This window comes from Oncorhynchus tshawytscha, linkage group LG09, assembly GCF_018296145.1.
Source record: "Oncorhynchus tshawytscha isolate Ot180627B linkage group LG09, Otsh_v2.0, whole genome shotgun sequence".
Classification (NCBI taxonomy): Eukaryota; Metazoa; Chordata; class Actinopteri; order Salmoniformes; family Salmonidae; genus Oncorhynchus; species Oncorhynchus tshawytscha.
In genome coordinates this window covers 29086508-29109398 of record NC_056437.1, presented here as the reverse complement: position 1 = coordinate 29109398, position 22891 = coordinate 29086508, and the positions used below count along the sequence as shown (strand labels likewise).

General features: G+C 44.7%; 1 long non-coding RNA gene across 3 annotated transcripts; it reads left to right on the top strand.

Annotated features, from left to right (window-relative positions):
- Positions 1 to 380: 380 nt before the first annotated feature.
- On the top strand, positions 381 to 21229 carry LOC112257732. 3 transcript variants are annotated; one of them, XR_006084076.1, is made up of 3 exons: positions 381 to 1125; positions 20438 to 20591; positions 20923 to 21229. It is a non-coding gene; the product is annotated as an uncharacterized LOC112257732 (long non-coding RNA). The 3 variants fall into 3 exon arrangements; XR_002954634.2 differs by lacking the exon at positions 381 to 1125 and adding an exon at positions 9970 to 10181; XR_002954635.1 differs by lacking the exon at positions 381 to 1125 and adding an exon at positions 10192 to 10299.
- The last annotated feature ends 1662 nt before the right edge of the window (positions 21230 to 22891 follow it).

The window sequence follows — 22891 nt, the reverse complement described above, 5'->3', positions numbered from 1 at the left end:
TACAATGAATGCAACCTCAGGATATGTGATTCCAGTTTACATAGAGTCAAATGAAGTTTGTTCAGGGCCATCGATGTGTCTGCTTGGGGGGGAATATATGCGGCTGTGATTATAATCGAAGAGAATTCTCTTGGGAGATAATGCGGTCGACATTTGATTGTGAGGAATTCTAAGTCAGATGAACAGAAGGACTTGAGTTCCTGGATGTTGTTATGATCACACCATGTCTCGTTCATCATAAGGCATACCCCCCCGCCCCTCTTCTTACCAGAAAGATGCTTGTTTCTGTCGGCTCGATGAGTGAAGAAACCAGCTGGCTGTACCGACTCTGATAGCGTGTCTCGAGTGAGCCGTGTTTCCGTGAAGCAAAGAATGTTACAGTCTCTTATGTCTCTCTGGAATGCTACCCTTGCTCGGATTTCATCAATCTTGTTGTCAAGAGACTGGACATTGGCGAGTAGTATGGTAGGGAGTGGTGTGCGATGTGCCTGTCTCCAGAGCCTGACCAGAAGACCGCTTCGTCTGCCCCTTTTACTGCGACGTTGTTTTGGTTCGCTGGCTGGGATCCCATCCATTGTCCTGGGTGGTGGGCAAAACACAGGATCTGCTTCGGGAAAGTCGTATTCCTGGTCGTAATGATGGTGAGTTGACGTTGCTCTTATATTCAGTGTCACTGTGTCACATCCTCCCTGCAATATAACAATATTTAGGATATTCTATTAACTGAATTAGTGGATAGAAGCTAACTTTTCTTTTGAGCCTTGTGTTCACTTGGACATTACAATGCCTAAACCTCAATCTAGTGGACAATGTTAGTTAGAACACTGTGCGCTAGGTATATCAAACTCCTCTGTTGTTCTGTTCTGTGTTGTAGGTCTATTAAACCCCTGTTTACTCCTGTAGGTGTGTTAACTTCTGTTGTTTTGGTTTGTGTTCTGTTCTGCATTGTAGGTGTATTAAACCCCTGTTTATTCCTGTAGGTGTATGCAGTGGAGGTCAGCTCCATAGCAGAACACACTGAGACCGTGGTGAGGCAGAAAGGCTGTGAGAAGGTGGTCAGAGTGTTCCAGTGCCGGCCTGAGGAGCTGAGTCTACCTGGCAGAGTGGATGGGCAACTGTCTGCTGGTAGGATACTGTCTGCTGGTAGGATACTGTCTGCTGGTAGTAGTTACAGTGCATGCTTCCCAAATGGTACCCTATTCCTTAGGTAGTGCCCTACTTTGGCAAGTGCACAAAAGTAGTGCACTACAAAGGGAATAGGATGCCATTTGGGACGCAAACACAGCACGGATGGGATGAGAACCTTCTTGATTCCCAGCTGGACGTACATTTCCTGTATTTCCCATAGCTCACATTCTGTCCCAGTTGTGTCAATGACGGCTGTCTCTCCTCTCTCTTACAGTTTAAGTTCATGCTGTCTCTCCTCCTCTCTTCTCTCTTCCAGTTTCAGTTGATGCTTTCTCTCTCTCTTGCTCCAGTTTGAGTCAAATCCAATCAAATGTAATTGTCACATGCGGAAAATACAACTGGTGTAGACTTTACTGTGAAATGCCTGCTTACATGCCCTTCCCAACGATGAAGAGTTTTAAAATAATAAATAGTAACAGAAGAAAATAAAATAAAATACACAAGGATGGAGCTATATACAGGGAGTACCAGCACCAGATCAATGTGCAGGGGTACAAGGTAGGGGGTTGTTGGGGGGGGTTGTTGTTTGGGAGTGTCAATGTAGTGTGTGTGAATGAGTGTGTACACTGAGTGTACAGACATTAGGAAGACTGACCAGATGAATCCAGGTGAAAGCTATGATCCCTTATTGATGTCACTTGTTAAATCCACTTCAATCAGTGTTATACCAATAAGATCCTCTCAAATCTCCACAAGTGCATATAGGGTCGTAGGGTTTAGGGGTCGATTTCGATTTGGGCCTCTCTGTGTGGCTGTACCCAAAGTCAATTTGGCAACATGAATATACTTTGTTTTGAGTCTCAGCCATTTTAACACAAGCATCTTTATCTCCCTATAAACTATTTATCTGTTTTTATCTGCTGGTAGTTTAGGGGATGAAGCTGTTTTTGCTGAAGATATTATGAATCACCAATCATATAAAGACATGGGGGTCTGATGAAGGCCTGATGATTACGACATTATATTACATGATTTCTTCAGAAGAATTCTCTAATAAGTGAGTGGCTATTACATCCATTCTGTTTCCCTACCATCATCCATCATACCTGCTATGTAAAGACCCCTCTGTTTTCTTAGCGCACCACGTCGGCCCAGGTATCCTGCTGTAAGGGCTCTGTATCACTGTATCACAATCTGTATCACTGAAGCTTTAAATTTAAAGATTATTTCTGATGGACTGACATATGCATAGTTTACTGTGAATGTAGTCTCTGCTAATGTGGGAATATTGCCTTTAAATTCTAATCACACTGTAACGCTGATCTTCCGTGATATGGATTGAATAGTGGCCTAAGTATGTACGATGTTATGTAAGTTATTATTATTATTATTGGATTCCAGATAGAGGCTCCAGTGGAGGGGTCATGGTGGGTATGCGTTAAGATTGAAGATGATTCAGATGAACCCCCAGACTAACCACAGATTAACATGTTTCTGTCTAAAGACAATGGAACAAAACAAACAAAAAGAAGCCTTGTATTACATTTTGTATGAACACTGGTGACTGCAGAGATACAGCATTTACATTTTTATAATTTAGCAGACACTCTTATCCAGAGCAACTAGGGTTAAGTGCCTTGCTCAAGGGCACATCAACAGAATCTTCACCTAGTCGGTTCAGGGATTCGAACCAATGACCTTTCAGTTACTGGCCCAACACTCTTAACGGCTAGGCTACCTGCTGCCCACAATGCAGTGCACACTATGCCCAGCTGTTCTGATGAGTGGTGCCATTTTTTATCCTGGAGATACAGTATTTTTACAGCACATTCTGTTTGTTGACATGTGGAAATATGCATTTGTCAGAGGGGTATTCCTGGAAGCCGGATTAGTGATTCCGCAAGATCTGTCAAACAGGAACTTGTGCAAACTCCGGCTCCAGAAAGAAAGCTTGAAAGAGAGCCTGATCAGAAACCATAGCAACGAATGCTCTGAAGCAAACCCGCGACCTACTAGGTTAACTTGATCTTAGCCTGTCCTGGTGAATAAATATGGGACCTCTAAGCCAATCAGATACTTGTTCATCATTATGCCCTGTCACTTCTTGGTTAAATCCACTTGACATCGGAGCCTGTGCTGTTCTTCGCGCTTTACAAAGGGAATGTATTTTCTGGACCTCAAATACATCTTTTAAATCAAATCAAATCAAATCAAATTTTATTTGTCACATACACATGGTTAGCAGATGTTAATGCGAGTGTAGCGAAATGCTTGTGCTTCTAGTTCCGACAATGCAGTAATAACGAAGAAGTAATCTAACTAACAATTCCAAAAAAAAAACTACTGTCTTATACACAGTGTAAGGGGATAAAGAATATGTACATAAGGATATATGAATGAGTGATGGTACAGAGCAGCATAGGCAAGATACAGTAGATGATATCGAGTACAATATATACATATGAGATGAGTATGTAAACCAAGTGGCATAGTTAAAGTGGCTAGTGATACATGTATTACATAAGGATGCAGTCGATGATATAGAGTACAGTATCTACGTATGCATATGAGATGAATAATGTAGGGTAAGTAACATTATATAAGGTAGCATTGTTTAAAGTGGCTAGTGATATATTTACATCATTTCCCATCAATTCCCATTATTAAAGTGGCTGGAGTAGAGTCAGTGTCATTGACAGTGTGTTGGCAGTAGCCACTCAATGTTAGTGGTGGCTGTTTAACAGTCTGATGGCCTTGAGATAGAAGCTGTTTTTCAGTCTCTCGGTCCCAGCTTTGATGCACCTGTACTGACCTCGCCTTCTGGATGACAGCGGGGTGAACAGGCAGTGGCTCGGGTGGTTGATGTCCTTGATGATCTTTATGGCCTTCCTGTAGCATCGGGTGGTGTAGGTGTCCTGGAGGGCAGGTAGTTTGCCCCCGGTGATGCGTTGTGCAGACCTCACTACCCTCTGGAGAGCCTTACGGTTGAGGGCGGTGCAGTTGCCATACCAGGCGGTGATACAGCCCGCCAGGATGCTCTCGATTGTGCATCTGTAGAAGTTTGTGAGTGCTTTTGGTGACAAGCCGAATTTCTTCAGCCTCCTGAGGTTGAAGAGGCGCTGCTGCGCCTTCCTCACGATGCTGTCTGTGTGAGTGGACCAATTCAGTTTGTCTGTGATGTGTATGCCGAGGAACTTAAAACTTGCTACCCTCTCCACTACTGTTCCATCGATGTGGATGGGGGTGTTCCCTCTGCTGTTTCCTGAAGTCCACAATCATCTCCTTAGTTTTGTTGACGTTGAGTGTGAGGTTATTTTCCTGACACCACACTCCGAGGGCCCTCACCTCCTCCCTGTAGGCCGTCTCGTCGTTGTTGGTAATCAAGCCTACCACTGTTGTGTCGTCCGCAAACTTGATGATTGAGTTGGAGGCGTGCATGGCCACGCAGTCGTGGGTGAACAGGGAGTACAGGAGAGGGCTCAGAACGCACCCTTGTGGGGCCCCAGTGTTGAGGATCAGCGGGGAGGAGATGTTGTTGCCTACCCTCACCACCTGGGGGCGGCCCGTCAGGAAGTCCAGAACCCAGTTGCACAGGGCGGGGTCGAGACCCAGGGTCTCGAGCTTGATGACGAGCTTGGAGGGTACTATGGTGGTGAATGCCGAGCTGTAGTCGATGAACAGCATTCTCACATAGGTATTCCTCTTGTCCAGATGGGTTAGGGCAGTGTGCAGTGTGGTTGAGATTGCATCGTCTGTGGACCTATTTGGGCGGTAAGCAAATTGGAGTGGGTCTAGGGTGTCAGGTAGGGTGGAGGTGATATGGTCCTTGACTAGTCTCTCAAAGCACTTCATGATGACGGATGTGAGTGCTACGGGCGGTAGTCGTTTAGCTCAGTTACCTTAGCTTTCTTGGGAACAGGAACAATGGTGGCCCTCTTGAAGCATGTGGGAACAGCAGACTGGTATAGGGATTGATTGAATATGTCCGTAAACACACCGGCCAGCTGGTCTGCGCATGCTCTGAGGGCGCGGCTGGGGATGCCGTCTGGGCCTGCAGCCTTGCGAGGGTTAACACGTTTAAATGTCTTACTCACTTCGGCTGCAGTGAAGGAGAGACCGCATGTTTTCGTTGCAGGCCGTGTCAGTGGCACTGTATTGTCCTCAAAGCGGGCAAAAAGTTATTTAGTCTGCCTGGGAGCAAGACATCCTGGTCCGTGACTGGGCTGGGTTTCTTCCTGTAGTCCGTGATTGACTGTAGACCCTGCCACATGCCTCTTGTGTCTGAGCCGTTGAATTGAGATTCTACTTTGTCTCTGTACTGGCGCTTAGCTTGTTTGATAGCCTTGCGGAGGGAATAGCTGCACTGTTTGTATTCAGCCATGTTACCAGACACCTTGCCCTGATTAAAAGCAGTGGTAGATCTGGGGTTCCCAAACGTTTTCACTCTGGGCTCCCTTTCAAGCTTTGGGGAACATCCCGCACTCCCCTTGCATGCTGCGTCTATTTCTATGGGCACAAGCACTGTTCATGGCACAAACTGTTCACACCCCTCTTGTTAATTATCATACCACTTTTTGTTATCTCTGCAGGAGACTTGCTAACTGTACATTTACGTAGTTTAGCCGCCACTCTTATCCAGTGCGACTTACAGTAGTGAGTGCACACATTTCATACTAGTGCCCCGTGGGAAACAAACCCACAAATCCTGGCGTTACAAGCACCATGCGCTACCAACTGAGCCACATTACCCTACGCAAACCAATAATAGGTCTGTGGAAATAGCCAACAGTTTTGTTTGCTAGAAAGTTTGATTCTACCAGAATGCATCAGGAGGATAAAGATGACAACTCCACCCGATGAGTTTATTAGCTTGACTGACTTCACGAGCTGCGGTAGCTACCAAACTTTGATTGATTTTATCAAGTAGTGTAGTAGGGTTGTTTACCATTGAAAGAAGTTGTCACAGTTCTACTCAGCGTAAGGGGCGGCTCTCCTGTAAGCACCAATACAATAGCTGCTGGGTCTGGTCTACTTAGTTCATTGACCGTATATGAACCAGAAAAAAAGAGGAAGTGGGATGTCTCGCTTCCTCTTCTGCCATTGATCCTGCTACAAAATGTAAAAAACTGTTACGAAACCCGTAACTAAGCCTACGGATATTGTCGCACTTGGTTTGTCTAGGGGTCCTATGCGTAGTTACAACCTGAACGAATATGTGCATTTATGTGGGAAATCAGCATTTGAGGACTGTTGGATACACATGTGCCCAGGAAGACAGCAATCTTACCTTAGGTCCAGGACCAGCTCTGTCTCTCTTGACATCTTGGTCGGCCAGGTCAAGCGGAATATTAGTTGTTCAAAGATGACCAAAATAAATATATATAAACAATGAAACTACAAAAAGGCATACATAAACTCAAGATTAAAAACCAAATGAATGACCTCATGGTCACCAAACAACCCATCAGCCTCACAGCTTCAAAGCTGTGACACTGACTGACGATTGATTCACCGGCATTGGCAGCAGCTGATGTGCTTATCAACCAGGCTTAGCATCTCGACAAGGTTTCTTGTAACAACAAAATGAAAAAAAAAAGAAATAATAATAAAAAAATGTATGTTACTCTCATTGAAAGTATTTTCTTGAGAACTACAGATGTATCATAAAGAATGTGAAAATGTAATTGGATACATTTGCTCTTTTTAGAACCCCCTCAGTCGTTGAGGGTGTGGCTTTAATGAACCATCAGTATGTTGGCAGCAGCCACTCAATGTTAGTGGTGTCTGTTTAACAGTCTGATGTCCTTGAGATAGAAGCTGTTTTTCAGTCTCTCGGTCCCTGCTTTGATGCACCTGTACTGACCTCGCCTTCTGGATGATAGCGGGGTGAACATGCAGTGGCTCGGGCGGTTGTTGTCCTTGATGATCTTTATGGCCTTCCTGTGACATCAGGTAGTGTAGGTGTCCTGGCTGGCAGGTAGTTTGCCCCCGGTGATGCGTTGTGCAGACCTCACTACCCTCTGGAGAGCCTTACGGTTGTGGGCGGAGCAGTTGCCGTACCAGGCGGTGATACAGCCCGACAGGATGCTCTAGATTGTGCATCTGTAGAAGTTTGTAAGTGCTTTTGGTGACAAGCCGAATTTCTTCAGCCTCCTGAGGTTGAAGAGGCGCTGCTGCGCCTTCCTCACGATGCTGTCTGTGTGAGTGGACCAATTCAGTTTGTCTGTGATGTGTATGCCGAGGAACTTAAAACTTGCTACCCTCTCCACTACTGTTCCATCGATGTGGATGGGGGGTGTTCCCTCTGCTGTTTCCTGAAGTCCACAATCATCTCCTTAGTTTTGTTGACGTTGAGTGTGAGGTTATTTTCCTGACACCACACTCCGAGGGCCCTCACCTCCTCCCTGTAGGCCGTCTCGTCGTTGTTGGTAATCAAGCCTACCACTGTTGTGTCGTCCGCAAACTTGATGATTGAGTTGGAGGCGTGCATGGCCACGCAGTCGTGGGTGAACAGGGAGTACAGGAGAGGGCTCAGAACGCACCCTTGTGGGGCCCCAGTGTTGAGGATCAGCGGGGAGGAGATGTTGTTGCCTACCCTCACTTCCTGACGGGCGGCCCGTCAGGAAGTCCAGAACCCAGTTGCACAGGGCGGGGTCGAGACCCAGGGTCTCGAGCTTGATGACGAGCTTGGAGGGTACTATGGTGTTGAATGCCGAGCTGTAGTCGATGAACAGCATTCTCACATAGGTATTCCTCTTGTCCAGATGGGTTAGGGCAGTGTGCAGTGTGGTTGAGATTGCATCGTCTGTGGACCTATTTGGGCGGTAAGCAAATTGGAGTGGGTCTAGGGTGTCAGGTAGGGTGGAGGTGATATGGTCCTTGACTAGTCTCTCAAAGCACTTCATGATGACGGATGTGAGTGCTACGGGCGGTAGTCGTTTAGCTCAGTTACCTTAGCTTTCTTGGGAACAGGAACAATGGTGGCCCTCTTGAAGCATGTGGGAACAGCAGACTGGTATAGGGATTGATTGAATATGTCCGTAAACACACCGGCCAGCTGGTCTGCGCATGCTCTGAGGGCGCGGCTGGGGATGCCGTCTGGGCCTGCAGCCTTGCGAGGGTTAACACGTTTAAATGTCTTACTCACTTCGGCTGCAGTGAAGGAGAGACCGCATGTTTTCGTTGCAGGCCGTGTCAGTGGCACTGTATTGTCCTCAAAGCGGGCAAAAAAGTTATTTAGTCTGCCTGGGAGCAAGACATCCTGGTCCGTGACTGGGCTGGGTTTCTTCCTGTAGTCCGTGATTGACTGTAGACCCTGCCACATGCCTCTTGTGTCTGAGCCGTTGAATTGAGATTCTACTTTGTCTCTGTACTGGCGCTTAGCTTGTTTGATAGCCTTGCGGAGGGAATAGCTGCACTGTTTGTATTCAGCCATGTTACCAGACACCTTGCCCTGATTAAAAGCAGTGGTAGATCTGGGGTTCCCAAACGTTTTCACTCTGGGCTCCCTTTCAAGCTTTGGGGAACATCCCGCACTCCCCTTGCATGCTGCGTCTATTTCTATGGGCACAAGCACTGTTCATGGCACAAACTGTTCACACCCCTCTTGTTAAGAATTTTGCAGGTTAAAGCTTGTGTCCTGCAATTCTACACATTTTGTCATGGTGTACAACGACAATTTTGCAGTTTTATAGCACATTTTCCCATGTAATGTGTTCCCGTCTAATGTGTATTCATGTAATATTAAATTACACAAATATCTGTGGGCAATTTTTTTTTAGCTGACATGGGCTAGTTGATCTGGACATTTATGACAAGTTATAAATAGTTCTCTAAGGTACGCAATGACTAACATGACAAGAAGAAGTGATGATGCACTACCCAATTTTGAAATTGCACCTTGTGCATTCTACTATTACAACTTTCAAGAGTAAGTTTAAAGCCGGCCTAATTCACGCTGCAGATTTTCCAACGTCATTGGTGCTAGAGATGAAACACATCCCCCATTCAAAGACCCTCTGGACCAAATGAAGGAGACTACTGTCACGCCCTGACCTTAGAAAGCTTTTTATGTCTCTATTTTGGTTTGGTCAGGGTGTGATTTGGGTGGGCATTCTATGTTCTATTTTCTATGTTTTTGTATTTCTTCGTTTTGGCCGGGTATGGTTCTCAATCAGGGACAGCTGTCTATCGTTGTCTCTGATTTGGAATCATACTTAGGCAGCCTTTTTCCCTTTTGTGTTTGTGGGAAGTTAACTTTGTTAGTGGTACTTAGCCCTGTAAGCGTCACGGTTGTGGTGTTTGTTGTTTTGTTGGTGTCATTTTAAAATAAAATGTACGCTCACCACGCTGCACCTTGGTCTCCTTCTTACGACGCCTGTGACAACTACGCGAAAATTTTTCACAGCATAAATACATGAATACTGTAAACAACACTTTCACCAAATCATTTTCAGAAACAGTCAATTCAATGATCTTTCTCACTTCTTTTGTCTGTGACTCCCTTGGGGTTACAACTAAACATATAACACATTGTTGCCCGTGTTGTCACGAAAAGCACTATGAATTCAATACATTATTTTTCACCCTACATAGGCTATGGAATGGGCCTACCATTACAAGTGTGACAGGCTACTACAACTTACAGTACATATTAAATCATAGCCTTGACACATATCACCAGTGTTGCAATAAAAGTGCTCTATAAAGTGAAAGCATTATTACTAATCAGGCATGTGTGTCTGCTTGGTCTATTAGATATTGTAATTGTGCCACTTCACTTGCACATTTGCTCTGTCTGCAATTTCTTCCCAGGCTCCCTCTCTGGTTTTGGCAGTGTCGTTTAATCAAACTTGTCTGTACGTGAGTAAAATAACTGCTAACGGTGTGTCTTTATGAAGGCACATTTATTGCTTACTTGACGTTGCTTCACATTACAAGCCACAAGAGAGAGATGCTTTCCTCATGAACACCACATCTCCCCTTTTCAGAGAACAAATGGTAGACTGCCTTTGTCGCAACAGACCTCAAGGGATTATTCTGCCCTTGTGTTGGTAAGTCTGTTCCTGCCTAGTTCTTCTGGAACATGTCAACATAGTAATCAACATATATTTTCTCTCAACTTTAACCCAAAATGCATCTAATTTCTTTTAACACAAATCTACCCCAAAGGTAAGTTAGAACTGTAACGATTTGACAGGTGTTTTGTCATTTTGTTTAACTTTGAGCTCAGTCTTTTGTTCTTGTTGCTTTGACTTATAAGTCCAGTCTTTAACTATTGCTCACCCAGACCTTGTTCTGGGTGTAGCAGGAATATCCATGATTACTTTTGGTGTTGGTGGTTCTGGCAATGCGGTGTGTCATTATGGGGTATTGTGTGTAGATTGACAAGGGAAAAAATGTATTTAATACATTTTAGAATAAGTCTGTAACATAACAAAATGTGAAAAGTCAAGGGACCTGAATACTTTCCAAATTCACTGTATTTCGCTAAGCGTGAAGACACTTGAATCTTCACCTGCGTAGCATTGTTGTTCTCGGGTCCATTCATAGGGATGAGGTGATGTCTGTTCCTGCGGACAGACCCGTGGGAAACTTCCACCATGTAGGATTGTGGTGCTGCATGTTCCCTCAGCACTGTTCCTGTGATTTTGAGTCAGTCACACACACCTGTTTTCCAGGTGGGAGTCTGCTGAGATTGCTAACTCTGTGACGCTCCTCTTCCTTTGAGCTGACCATAGCTGTGTTTAAGAGTGATGGGTCTAGCAGCGATGGGAGTGTTGGCACTGTGGTATGAAGCTGTCATCCCATCAGCAGCTGAGCTGAAGCCATTCTAGAGCGGAGTTGACCGATAGGCCAGCAAAGCAAGTGCGGTCTGCCTCCGTTGCTTTGCGTGAACATTGGACTACTGGTGACATTGCAAGTAACCAGGACCTCAGGTACCCCATGGCAGGCGACGATGGACTTCAGATGAACTATGACTTCCACAGACTTTGTTAGTGACATGTCTGCAATTTCCACATACCTTGAGAGGTAGGTGGTGATTTTCAGAGTGAACAAGTCTGTTCAGTCTTTGACAGGGTCTCTCAGGAAGTTGTGATGGTATGAGTGGGTGTGGATGTCAGCTCCTCCTTCAGCTCTTTGAAGGCTCTGACTTGGTCGGCCCCCCAGAACCAGTGATTTTTCTTTGAGAGTAGGTCTCTGAGAGGTTTGTCATTTTCTGCTAACTGGGGGATGAACTTTCCCAGTTGGTTCACCATTCTTCAAACTCTGCAGCTCGCTGATTTTGGATGGCTTCGCCTTCTCCTTGGCAGCCTCTGTCTTTGCCGGGTCGGGCTGTCCTCCTTTGTCCGAGATGTGACCCAGGAACTTCACTTCCTCCTTTGACAGGTCACAGTCCATGTTCAGAGTTCAACCGGCTTTTTCCATCTCCTGCAATGCGACATGAAGTCTTGTATCATGCTCCTCATGTGTTTGGCCCAAGACCAACACTTTATCCATGTGACAGACCACACATCCAAGCCTTCAGTGACCTCTTTCACCATTCTGTTCTGGAAGTGTTCAGGTGCTGAAGCGATGCCAAAAGGCAGACGGTTGAAGTAGTAATGTCCGAAAGGTGTGATGAAGGTTGTTAGTTTAACTGACTCCTCGGCTAGCGGGATCTGCGAGAAGCCCATGTTCGCGTCGAACTCACTGAAGATATTCGCCCCGGCTAGTGAGCCAAGGGTCTGTTCGACAGTGGGAAGTTTGTATTTTTCTCTACACACTGACTCATTGAGACTGGTGAAGTTGACACATATCCTCACGTCCCTGTTCTTCTTAAGGACAACCACCATGCCGGCGCACCAGTCCGTGGGCTTCTTGACTCAAGTGACAATCTTGAACCCTTGAACATGCTCTAGCTCTATCTTGACTTGTGGCAGCAATGTCAGAGGAATCTGTTGTGGAGTAAGTAGGGCTCTGCACCCGGTTTCAGCTTGATGGTATATGGTTGTTCTACTGTGCCAAGACCACTGCACAGCTTAGGATAGCTTTCTTTCAGTGTCTGTAAATCAATGCTGTTGAGTCGAGCATCTAGCTCAAGCTTTATGATCGCTGGTCTGCCTAGTAAAGCTGTGTGTAGATCTCTGACATATACCTCCTCCAGTGTCTCCTTTTCTCCCTTTCTTAGATCCACACTTGTGTCACGCCGATCACGTCCAGCGGCACTCTTCCTGGTCCTATCAGAGGTTTTGTTGGTTTTTGTAGAGCTGGCTTGCTGGTTCCTGCAAAAATGTGATTGAACACATTGTCTGGGATAACAGTCACATCGGCACCAGTGTCTATTTAGAATTTGACATTTCTAAATGTGATCCCAGACAATGTGTTCATGAGCCGTAAACAACATTTCTTCTCGTTTACGGCTCATGATGACATACACACATGTTGGTAATGTCCATTTTTCACTTAGGAGTGACACACTACTTCATTAGCTGTGCACTTTGACTGCTTTTTGTCATTAGCATTTTCATGGCTAGCTTTCTCAAGCTGGAATTTCAGTTTCCACTCGCTGCCTTTCCACCTCGCAGGCAGCCTTACTGCTTTTTCAATTTGCCTTGCGATCTCTAATTAGTTCATTGTGCAAAAGTCCATAGTTGCAGCCGGCGGCTGTATGCTAAATGTAACACTTGGACCTGTATGTGCGTGTATCTGTGCCCCTCCTGCTACACCTTCAACGGGTGGCTAGCCTCTTCAGGCACTGCTCCTGGTGGCTGCTGCACTTCTCCCGTGATGTCTGCCATGCTGATTAGCCTCCTTGATTTTCTTCCCCAAACCTTTCAACCCGGTACTGTAAGCTAAACTCTGTTAGCAAATACACTCATTCTAGTCCACTTCTGATACCATGTCATGTAATCAAACTTGTCTGTACGTGAGAAAAATAACTACTAACGTTGTCTTTACGATGGCACATTTATTGCTAACTTGACATTGCTTCACATTACAAGCCCCATGAGAGAGAGAGATGCTTTCCTCTTGGACCCCTACATTCCCACAGGCCCTCATTAGCATATGGCCAATCAGGATGCAATATGCAAATAACACTACAGACCGTGGCAGATGTATTACTTTTTTTGTGAATATGTGAACATATTTGTATATTGTTTCTTGTTCTAGATCAACCAACCTGCGCTTCGCCTAATACAGTGCATTTGGAAAGTATTCAGACCCCTTGACTTTTTCCACATTTTAATGTTACAGCCTTATTCTAAAATGGATTAAATACATTTTTTTTCCTCATCAATCTACACACAATACCCCATAATGACAAAGCGAAAAGATGTTTTAGAATTTTTTTGCAAATGTATAAAAAATGTCATACTTTATTTACATACGTTTTAATACCCTTTGCTATGAGATTTGAAATTGAGCTCCGGTGCATCCTGTTTCCATTGATCATCCTTGATGTTTCTACAACTTGATTGGAGTCTACCTGTGGTAAATTCAATTGCTTAGACATGATTTGGAAAGCCACCACCTGTCTATATAAGGTCCGACAGTTATCAGTGCATGTCAGAGCAAAAACCAAGACATGAGGTCAAAATAATTGTCCTTAGAGCTCTCTCAGAGTATTGGGTTGAGGCACAGATCTGGGGAAGGGTACCAAAAAATGTCTGCAACATTGAAAGTCCCAAAGAACACAGTGGCCTCCGTCATTCTTAAATGGAAGAAGTTTAGAAGCACCAAGACTCTTCCTAGAGCTGGCAGCCCGGCCAAACTGAGCAATCAGGGGAGAAGGGCCTTGGTCAGGGAGGTGACCAAGAATCCGATGGTCACTCTGACAGAGCTCCAGAGTTCCTCTGAGGACATGGGAGAAACTTACAGAAGGACAACCATCTCTGCAGCACTCCTCCAATCAGGCCTTTATGGTAGAGTGGCCAGACGGAAGCCCCTCCTCAGTAAAAGGCACATCACAGCCCGCTTGGAGTTTACAAATAGGCACCCAAAGACTCTCAGAACATGAGAAACAAGATTGTCTGATCTGATGAAACGAAGATTGAACTCTTTGGCCTGAATGCCAAGCGTCATGCCTGGTGGAAACCTGGCACCATTCCTTCGGTGAAGCATGGTGGTGGCAGCATCATGCTTAAGGGATGTTTTTCAGTGCAGGGACTGGGAGACTAGTCAGGATCGAGTGAAAGATGAACGGAGCAAAGTACAGAGAGATCCTTGATGCGCTCTGCTCCAGAGTGCTCAGGACGTCAAACTGGGGGTGAAGGTTCACCTTCCAACAGGACAACGTCCCTAAGCACACAGCCAAGACAACGCAGGAGTGGCTTCAGGTCAAGTCTCTGAACCTGACAGAGCATGAGAGGATCTACTGAGAAGAATGAGAGAATCTCCCCAAATACAGGTGTGCCAAGCTTGTAGCGTCATACCCATGAAGATTTGACGCTGTAATCTCTGCCAAAGGTGTTTCAACAAAGTACTGAGTAAAGGGTCTGAATACTTATGTAAATGTGATATTTCAGTTGTTTATTTGTACCTAGGGTAGAAACCTGGTGGGGAGGATGGACAGGAGACAGATCTGGATCCACTGGGCATTGAGGATGAGGTCCTGGAGCCCTTAATCCCAGTTCTGACAGAAAATCTGGTGAATGACTTTGAACCTCAGGAACCTGAGGATGGGGCTATTGGAGCCTTAACCACAGTTTTCGTAGGGGAACGGCAGTTTAGGGGAAGGCTGAAGAGAGCCTATCAGGAGATGAGTGAAGGGCTAGGATAGAGGCCGGTGAGCTAGCGGCCCTTTCAGTTAAAATTGCAGAGGTGATGGAAATCTTGAAGGAACTCCGGCCCTATCAACAAATAAGGGATATTACTGACCTAGAAACTAAGACTCAGTTGGAGGGAGAAATGGATGTTGAATCGCTGGAGATACTGAATCTTTATGACTAGTCAGGGGAAGGTGTGAGCCAGGTGAGGATGACATTTTAAGGAGTCTGCCCGGGGTGGGGTGAAGGTTTTGCTTTGATTGATTTGTGTTGCTTAGACTGGCTATAAATATAAATAATGAGTGATGAAAATTACGGAAAAAAATGTAATGACAATGCTTGTATATGTGTACTGGATTGTTTCATGGAGAATGTGGCCAATGTGGGATCGGCCTATTGCACCAGATGCCTAGAGACCGATGAAAATCAAAATCAAATGTATTTTTCTCTCTCAAATCAAATCAAATGTATTTATATGGCCCATCAGCTGATATCTTAAAGTGCTATACAGAAACCCAGCCTAAAACCCCAAACAGCAAGCAATGCAGGTGTTGAAGCACGTTGGCTAGAAAAAACTCCCTAGAAAGGCCAAAACCTAGGAAGAAACCTAGAGAGGAACCAGGCTATGAGGGGTGGCCAGTCCTCTTCTGGCTGTGCCAGGTGGAGATTATAACAGAACATGGCCAAGATGTTCAAATGTTCATAAATGACCAGCATGGTCATATAATAGGTCTGGGACAGGTAGCACGTCCGGTGAACAGGTCAGGATTCCATAGCCGCTGGCAGAACAGTTGAAACTGGAGCAGCAGCACGGCCAGGTGGACTGGGGACAGCAAGGAGTCATCATGCCAGGTAGTCCTGAGGCATGGTCCTAGGGCTCAGGTCCTCAGAGAGAGAGATAGAAAGAGAGAATTAGAGAGAGCATACTTAAATTCACACAGGACACCGGATAAGACAGGAGAAGAACTCCAGATAAAACAAACTAGCCCCCCGACACGAACTACTGCGGCATAAATACTGGAGGCTGAAACAGGAGGGGTCAGGAGACACTGTGGCCCCATCCGATGATACCCCCGGACAGGGCCAAACAGGAAGGATATAACCCCACCCACTTTGCCAAAGCACAGCCCCCACACCACTAGAGTGATATCTTCAACCACCAACTTACCATCCTGAGACAAGGCCGAGTATAGCCCACAAAGATCTCCGCCACGGCACAACCCAAGGGGGGTGCCAACCCAGACAGGAAGATCACATCAGTGACTCAACCCACTCAAGTGACGCACCCCTCCTAGGGACGGCATGAAAGAGCCCCAGTAAGCAAGTGACTCAGCCCCTGTAATAGGGTTAGAGGCAGAGAATCCCAGTGGAAAGAGGGGAACCGGCCAGGCAGAGACAGCAAGGGCGGTTCGTTGCTCCAGAGCCTTTCCGTTCACCTTCACACTCCAGGGCCAGACTACACTCAATCATATGACCCACTGAAGAGATGAGTCTTCAGTAAAGACTTAAAGGTTGAGACCGAGTTTGCGTCTCTCACATGGGTAGGCAGACCATTCCATAAAAATTGAGCTCTGCCTCCAGCTGTTTGCTTAGAAATTCTAGGGACAATTAGGAGGCCTGCGTCTTGTGACCGTAGCATACGTGTAGGTATGTCCGGGAGGACCAAATCAGAGAGATAGGTAGGAGAAAGCCCATGTAATGCTTTGTAGGTTAGCAGTAAAACCTTGAAATCAGCCATTTCCTTGACAGGAAGCCAATGTAGGGAGGCTAGCACTGGTGTAATACGATACATTTTTTTGGTTCTAGTCAGGATTTTTGAAATCCCTGCAAACCACCAATAAAGAAGGTGATTGCGCTGATGACTCCCTACCCCGGGGACCTATCAACAGGGGCACAACAGGCGCAGATGGAGGGTTTTGTCTTGGAAAACCAAGGGTTCAGGGTAAGGGATATGCTCAGCCTAATCTGCCTAATCCAAGCCAATTTGGCTACGTACACCCTGTGAGTGTACTTACTCGGGGCACGCCCTATCATGTTAAAGTACGTACAGTCCATGATGAGACGGGAAGTGGTATATATTAATAACCCCCCCAAAAAGTTTGTTTCCAATGTAAGGGTAAGAATCCAAGCCTAAAAAGACTAAAGGAGCCACAGGTCAAGGAGGGAGTGTCGCGAATGAGCCTGGTCAATATGACCTGATGAGTCCTCCAGCCCGCTGACAGGACTCTGGTAACACTGAAACAAGGAAGAATAAGAAGAAGCTTAAGAAAGACAAGAAGAACACCCAACCACAAGCAGCTAGAGAGCAGCATAAATGCAGGGAGGTGATGGGTGCGAGGAGACTGTATGAAGATGTACCTCTGCTGGAGGGCAGAGGTTCATCTTATATGGCAACACCCCTGTCGAACTCAGGCCCTGGGTTAGAGCTGGTGGAGCTGCCGAATGAAACATGGGCCATGAAAAGATGACACCGTGGATTGCCGTAACATATGAAGGAAACAATGTGTTACAAAAGTCTGTAGATATCACGTGTAAAGGAGACAATGTGTTATGTAACTTTGCTTAAATGTCATGTGCAAGGGGGATGATGTCTTCAGGGATCGCCAGGGTGGCCTGTACTAGTCACCTCGACACTAGCTAACAAAACATACAGTACAGATAAATTATTCAAATTCATTATCTTACACAATATTTTATCACAGCACTGGCAAACCATGGTTGGTGAACGCTCTGACCTTTGTCCCATCATAAGAAGGTTTATGTCCATTCTAATATTCTAAATCCTAATTTATAATTCTATACCCATGTGGCTCAGTTGGTAGAGCATGGTGATAGCAATGCCATGGTTGTGAGTTTGATTCCCACAGGGTACCAGTATGAAAATGTATCCACTTGCTATTCCCCACCAGCTGTCGTCACGCTGGACCATGTTCCTGAAGCTGAGAGGAGAGGACTGAATGTAACTTTGTAGAGTTTGATGTTTTAGTCTACTAAGGTGTGTAAGATGATCTAGACTGGTCTAGCCTATGAACCAGTTTTGTCTGGTTCAGACTGGCTTACCTTGACATACTCATGGTGGTTCTGCTCAGATTCATAGGCAGGTAGAGAAACAGAAACAGAAACAGTAAAAAAAGACATATAAAGTCCAAGTCTCAGACCACATCTCAAACTTCCTTCATCTGTGTCTCGCATCTCCCTCCCTGTCTTACCAGTGATGGCTGTACAACAGGGTTGTCGATAGCTCAAATCAAATCAAATTTTATTTGTCACATACACATGGTTAGCAGATGTTAATGCGAGTGTAGCGAAATGCTTGTGCTTCTAGTTCCGACAATGCAGTAATAACGAACAAGTAATCTAACTAACAATTCCAAAAAACTACTGTCTTATACACAGTGTAAGGGGATAAAGAATATGTACATAAGGATATATGAATGAGTGATGGTACAGAGCAGCATAGGCAAGATACAGTAGATGATATCGAGTACAGTATATACATATGAGATGAGTATGTAAACCAAGTGGCATAGTTAAAGTGGCTAGTGATACATGTATTACATAAGGATACAGTCGATGATATAGAGTACAGTATATATGTATGCATATGAGATGAATAATGTAGGGTAAGTAACATTATATAAGGTAGCATTGTTTAAAGTGGCTAGTGATATATTTACATCATTTCCCATCAATTCCCATTATTAAAGTGGCTGGAGTTGAGTCCGTGTCATTGACAGTGTGTTGGCAGCAGCCACTCAATGTTAGTGGTGGCTGTTTAACAGTCTGATGGCCTTGAGATAGAAGCTGTTTTTCAGTCTCTCGGTCCCAGCTTTGATGCACCTGTACTGACCTCACCTTCTGGATGACAGCGGGGTGAACAGGCAGTGGCTCGGGTGGTTGATGTCCTTGATGATCTTTATGGCCTTCCTGTAGCATCGGGTGGTGTAGGTGTCCTGGAGGGCAGGTAGTTTGCCCCGGTGATGCGTTGTGCAGACCTCACTACCCTCTGGAGAGCCTTACGGTTGAGGGCGGTGCAGTTGCCATACCAGGCGGTGATACAGCCCGACAGGATGCTCTCGATTGTGCATCTGTAGAAGTTTGTGAGTGCTTTTGGTGACAAGCCGAATTTCTTCAGCCTCCTGAGGTTGAAGAGGTGCTGCTGCGCCTTCTTCACGATGCTGTCTGTGTGAGTGGACCAATTCAGTTTGTCTGTGATGTGTATGCCGAGGAACTTAACACTTGCTACCCTCTCCACTACTGTTCCATCGATGTGGATGGGGGGGTGTTCCCTCTGCTGTTTCCTGAAGTCCACAATCATCTCCTTAGTTTTGTTGACGTTGAGTGTGAGGTTATTTTCCTGACACCACACTCCGAGGGCCCTCACCTCCTCCCTGTAGGCCGTCTCGTCGTTGTTGGTAATCAAGCCTCAATGGCTGTGTGCGTGCAGCAGTTTGCTCCCCGTGACGGGCCCTATCCAGTCACCTTGAACTCTCCTAGCTCTTGCCCCCCCCCTTGGACACAGAAAGTCTTCAAACACACACACTGCAGTGCTGCACATCTGCGGTCCATACACAGAGCACGAACAATTCAAGTAGCTATCAAGCAAACACATCCTCACATGACTAGCTAGTAGCCTATAAGTAAGTAACGTTAGCCTGTGTATAAATGGTTAGCTAACTAGACACACAATACAATATCAAGTAGTTACTTAGCTAGCTAGCTTCAAATGCTAGCTAGAGATTGTAGTTGTCACGTGCACAGCCGCTAGGTAACAATAGCTGGCTACAGAATTACAATTATCAAGTCACTCAACTAACAGTTGTAATGATTTGACCAAGAACACAAATTACACTCAACGGAGACTGTGTGGCTAGCTACTGTAGCTGCACTAGGAACAATAAATGCACCCAGTTCGGCAACACCCTCCCTTTCCCCGCCTACCTTGATAATGCTTGTTTTCCGATATCCAAAGTGAAGAAAGCAGAACGAAAAAGGCAGATTTCTGTAAATTTCGCACATCTTGAAATAACAGATAACCAGTGGTAAAATGATTCTGTCATGCTGCTTAATGAAGGATACCCATTGGCCACAATATACACTGACCTAATTCAGTAGTCAATTCAACATAATATTTTCTCTCCTATTAAGTCCTGTAGCTAACTACATGTCAGAGCTGTGCCTATACCCGACAACCCTCGTCTCACTGCCTTGACCTGTTGCTGCGACTCTTCCTAGTCTCTGTGAATGAGTAATTACAAATGTTGTTACAACCAGCAGCACATACTGAGTGTCTGTCTCTCTCGGTCTTGTCTGCAAAACAGACACTAACCTAGACCAGTGTGCAAAATTAAATAATGAAATGTAGTGTTGAAACCAATTCACCCAAACCAAGCCACGTTCAATCTGACCCAGAACGCAGTTCCACCTCGAAATTCCAGCCCTGGGTTTACCAACCCCTTGGTGATCAAGGTGCTTTACCCTCTCTGATGAATAACCCTGTTCTGAAGCAGTACTCTAAAATCAGTATAATCTCTGTGACATACCAGTCTGTTGTCTTTCAGATCACATCTTTTGGACTGGCTGGAGGAATGACCACCAAGGAGACTGTGTGGAGAACACTAACACAACTCCTGACAAATGCCATGAACTGGAGAGGGGCCAATGGGAAGGAGGCATTCGAACCACTTGCCCTGGTGGCACTGTTTTTGTCACAAGGTATGGGTCTCTCTCTCTGGATTTGAATTAAACTAGTGCTTCTATTTAATGATTTTACCTACCATATTTCTCAGTGTTGAGGCAAAATACAAAACCTCTCTTTTGGAAACAAAATGATCACATGATATGATTGTATTCATATACAGGTTTAAGCTCATGATATTATTGAGTTGATGCAAAAGGGACAAACTGGCTTTTCCATAACAAATGGCAGAAGAAAAAACATTCTGGATTCAATGACCAACAGTGGGAATAGATTAATACTCCCTTAAAAGTGCCTTCCCAGTAAAACAATCTTGAATCCTCCCTCTGTTGTCTCTGTTTTCTGCAGGTGCCAACATCAATGCTCAGATAGAGGAGACAGTAATCAGTGATGGTCTAACATGTGTTGAGTCATACTGCTTTTTTTAATAACTTTGCATGGGTGAGTTGGATTAATGGATGGTCCATTGTGTGTCTACAACGGTCTCCACTCTGACAGGAAAAGACATGCACTGCTGTGAAGGATCCTGCCTGACTCAAATGCTTCAAATGGCACAGTTACTGGCACAGGCTGTCTGTTTGACAGGCATTTATCAAAAGGAAACCACCAGAACACTATCCCTAAAAACAGTGAATAAAGTGATTGTTTGATTGAACCCGTTTTATCATAGACTAATTACATGTAGACTACATATTTTGTTACCCTTTCCTGATTTAAAAAAGGAGGCTGCGAATTTTTGCAGCTTTTTGTTAAAAATCGCGCAAAATTTCAATGTCCTCCTACTCATGCCAGGAATATAGTATATGCATATGATTAGTATGTGTGGATAGGAAACACTCTGAAGTTTATAAAACTGGTTGAATCATGTCTGTGACTATAACAGAACGTGTTTAGCAGGCAAAATCCCAAGGAAAACTGTTCAAAAAAAAAAAAAAAAAAAAAAAATATCCCTCCGCCAGTCTCTGTATTGTCTATGGCAAGGGAAAATAGATAGCGTCCAGTTTACAATGCCTACAGCTTCCACACGATGTCACCAGTACTGGCATTTAGATTGAAGTTAATCCTTGGTGAAATGAGGAATAGGCACTTCCTGTCTTCGGGTACACCGGAGGAAGTTATGAAAGACAGAATGTGGACCATGATTTCAAAATGTGCTGCTATTGAATACAGATCGCCCCGTGATCAATTTGATCGATTATTAACGTTTACTAATACCTAAAGTTGGATTACAAAAGTAGTTTGAAGTGTTTTGTCAAAGTTTATAGGCAACTTTTTTAATTTTAAAAAATGACGTTGCGTTTTGGAACGGTGCTTTTTCATGGATCAGACGGGCTTCATAAATGGACATTTAGGGTATACATGGACGGATTTAATCGAAAAAAAGACCCAATTGTGATGTTTATGGGACATATAGGAGTGCCAACAAAGAAGCTCGTCAAAAGTAATGAATGTTTTATATTTTATTTCTGCGTTTTGTGTAGCGCCGGCTACGCTAATTATTCTGTTTACGTCCCCTTTGGGTATTTATTTAATTGAGTACCCTGCATGTGTGTTTTAATGAAAGTTTGAGTTGTATCGAGTACTATTAGTTGTCACTCTGAAATTTCCTCTGATTTCCGCTGATGTTGATCCCTGTATAGGGCTGCAGCCCTAAGAGGTTCATAAATCCTGACTGCTAGCTCTAGTTTAGACTTGTCTGGCACAAACACTTGTAGCTGAATGCATTGCTAATACCGCCATTCCCATCCTGTTTCATTTTATGTATCTCATTAATAATTTACATAAACGTCTGTGTGTGCTGCATTGTGGTATTTTTTTCCTGTGTTGACAGTTGTAATGGTCAAAATAATAAGCATTAGAAATGTATTTATACATTTTCTTTCTTTGATTTTGTTCTAGGTGCCAGTTCCCACATCATAAGTTGTGTACTCTGCAGTTTGTACCCTTTATATAATATTACTTGTTGATGAAAAGGAAATTATAGGATGTAAAACAAGGATCATCAACTAGCTGCGCGACTATTTTTTATTGAATGGATGGTCAGAACATAATAAAAATATTTTTAGAATGCATATTGCCCGCAAGAAGCCAAAACAGATATATTTGACTAAAACATAACATTTTCAAACCTTGATTACATTGCCCTGTGAAGGGTGCTGTCTTTCGGATGGGACGTTAAAACGAGTGTCCTGACTCTGTGGAGATGGTTGTCCTTCTGGAAGGTTCTCCCATCTTGGCAGCACTCCACCAATAAGGCCTTTGTGATAGAGTGGCCAGACAGAAGCCACTCAGAAGCCACTCAGTAAAAGGCACATGA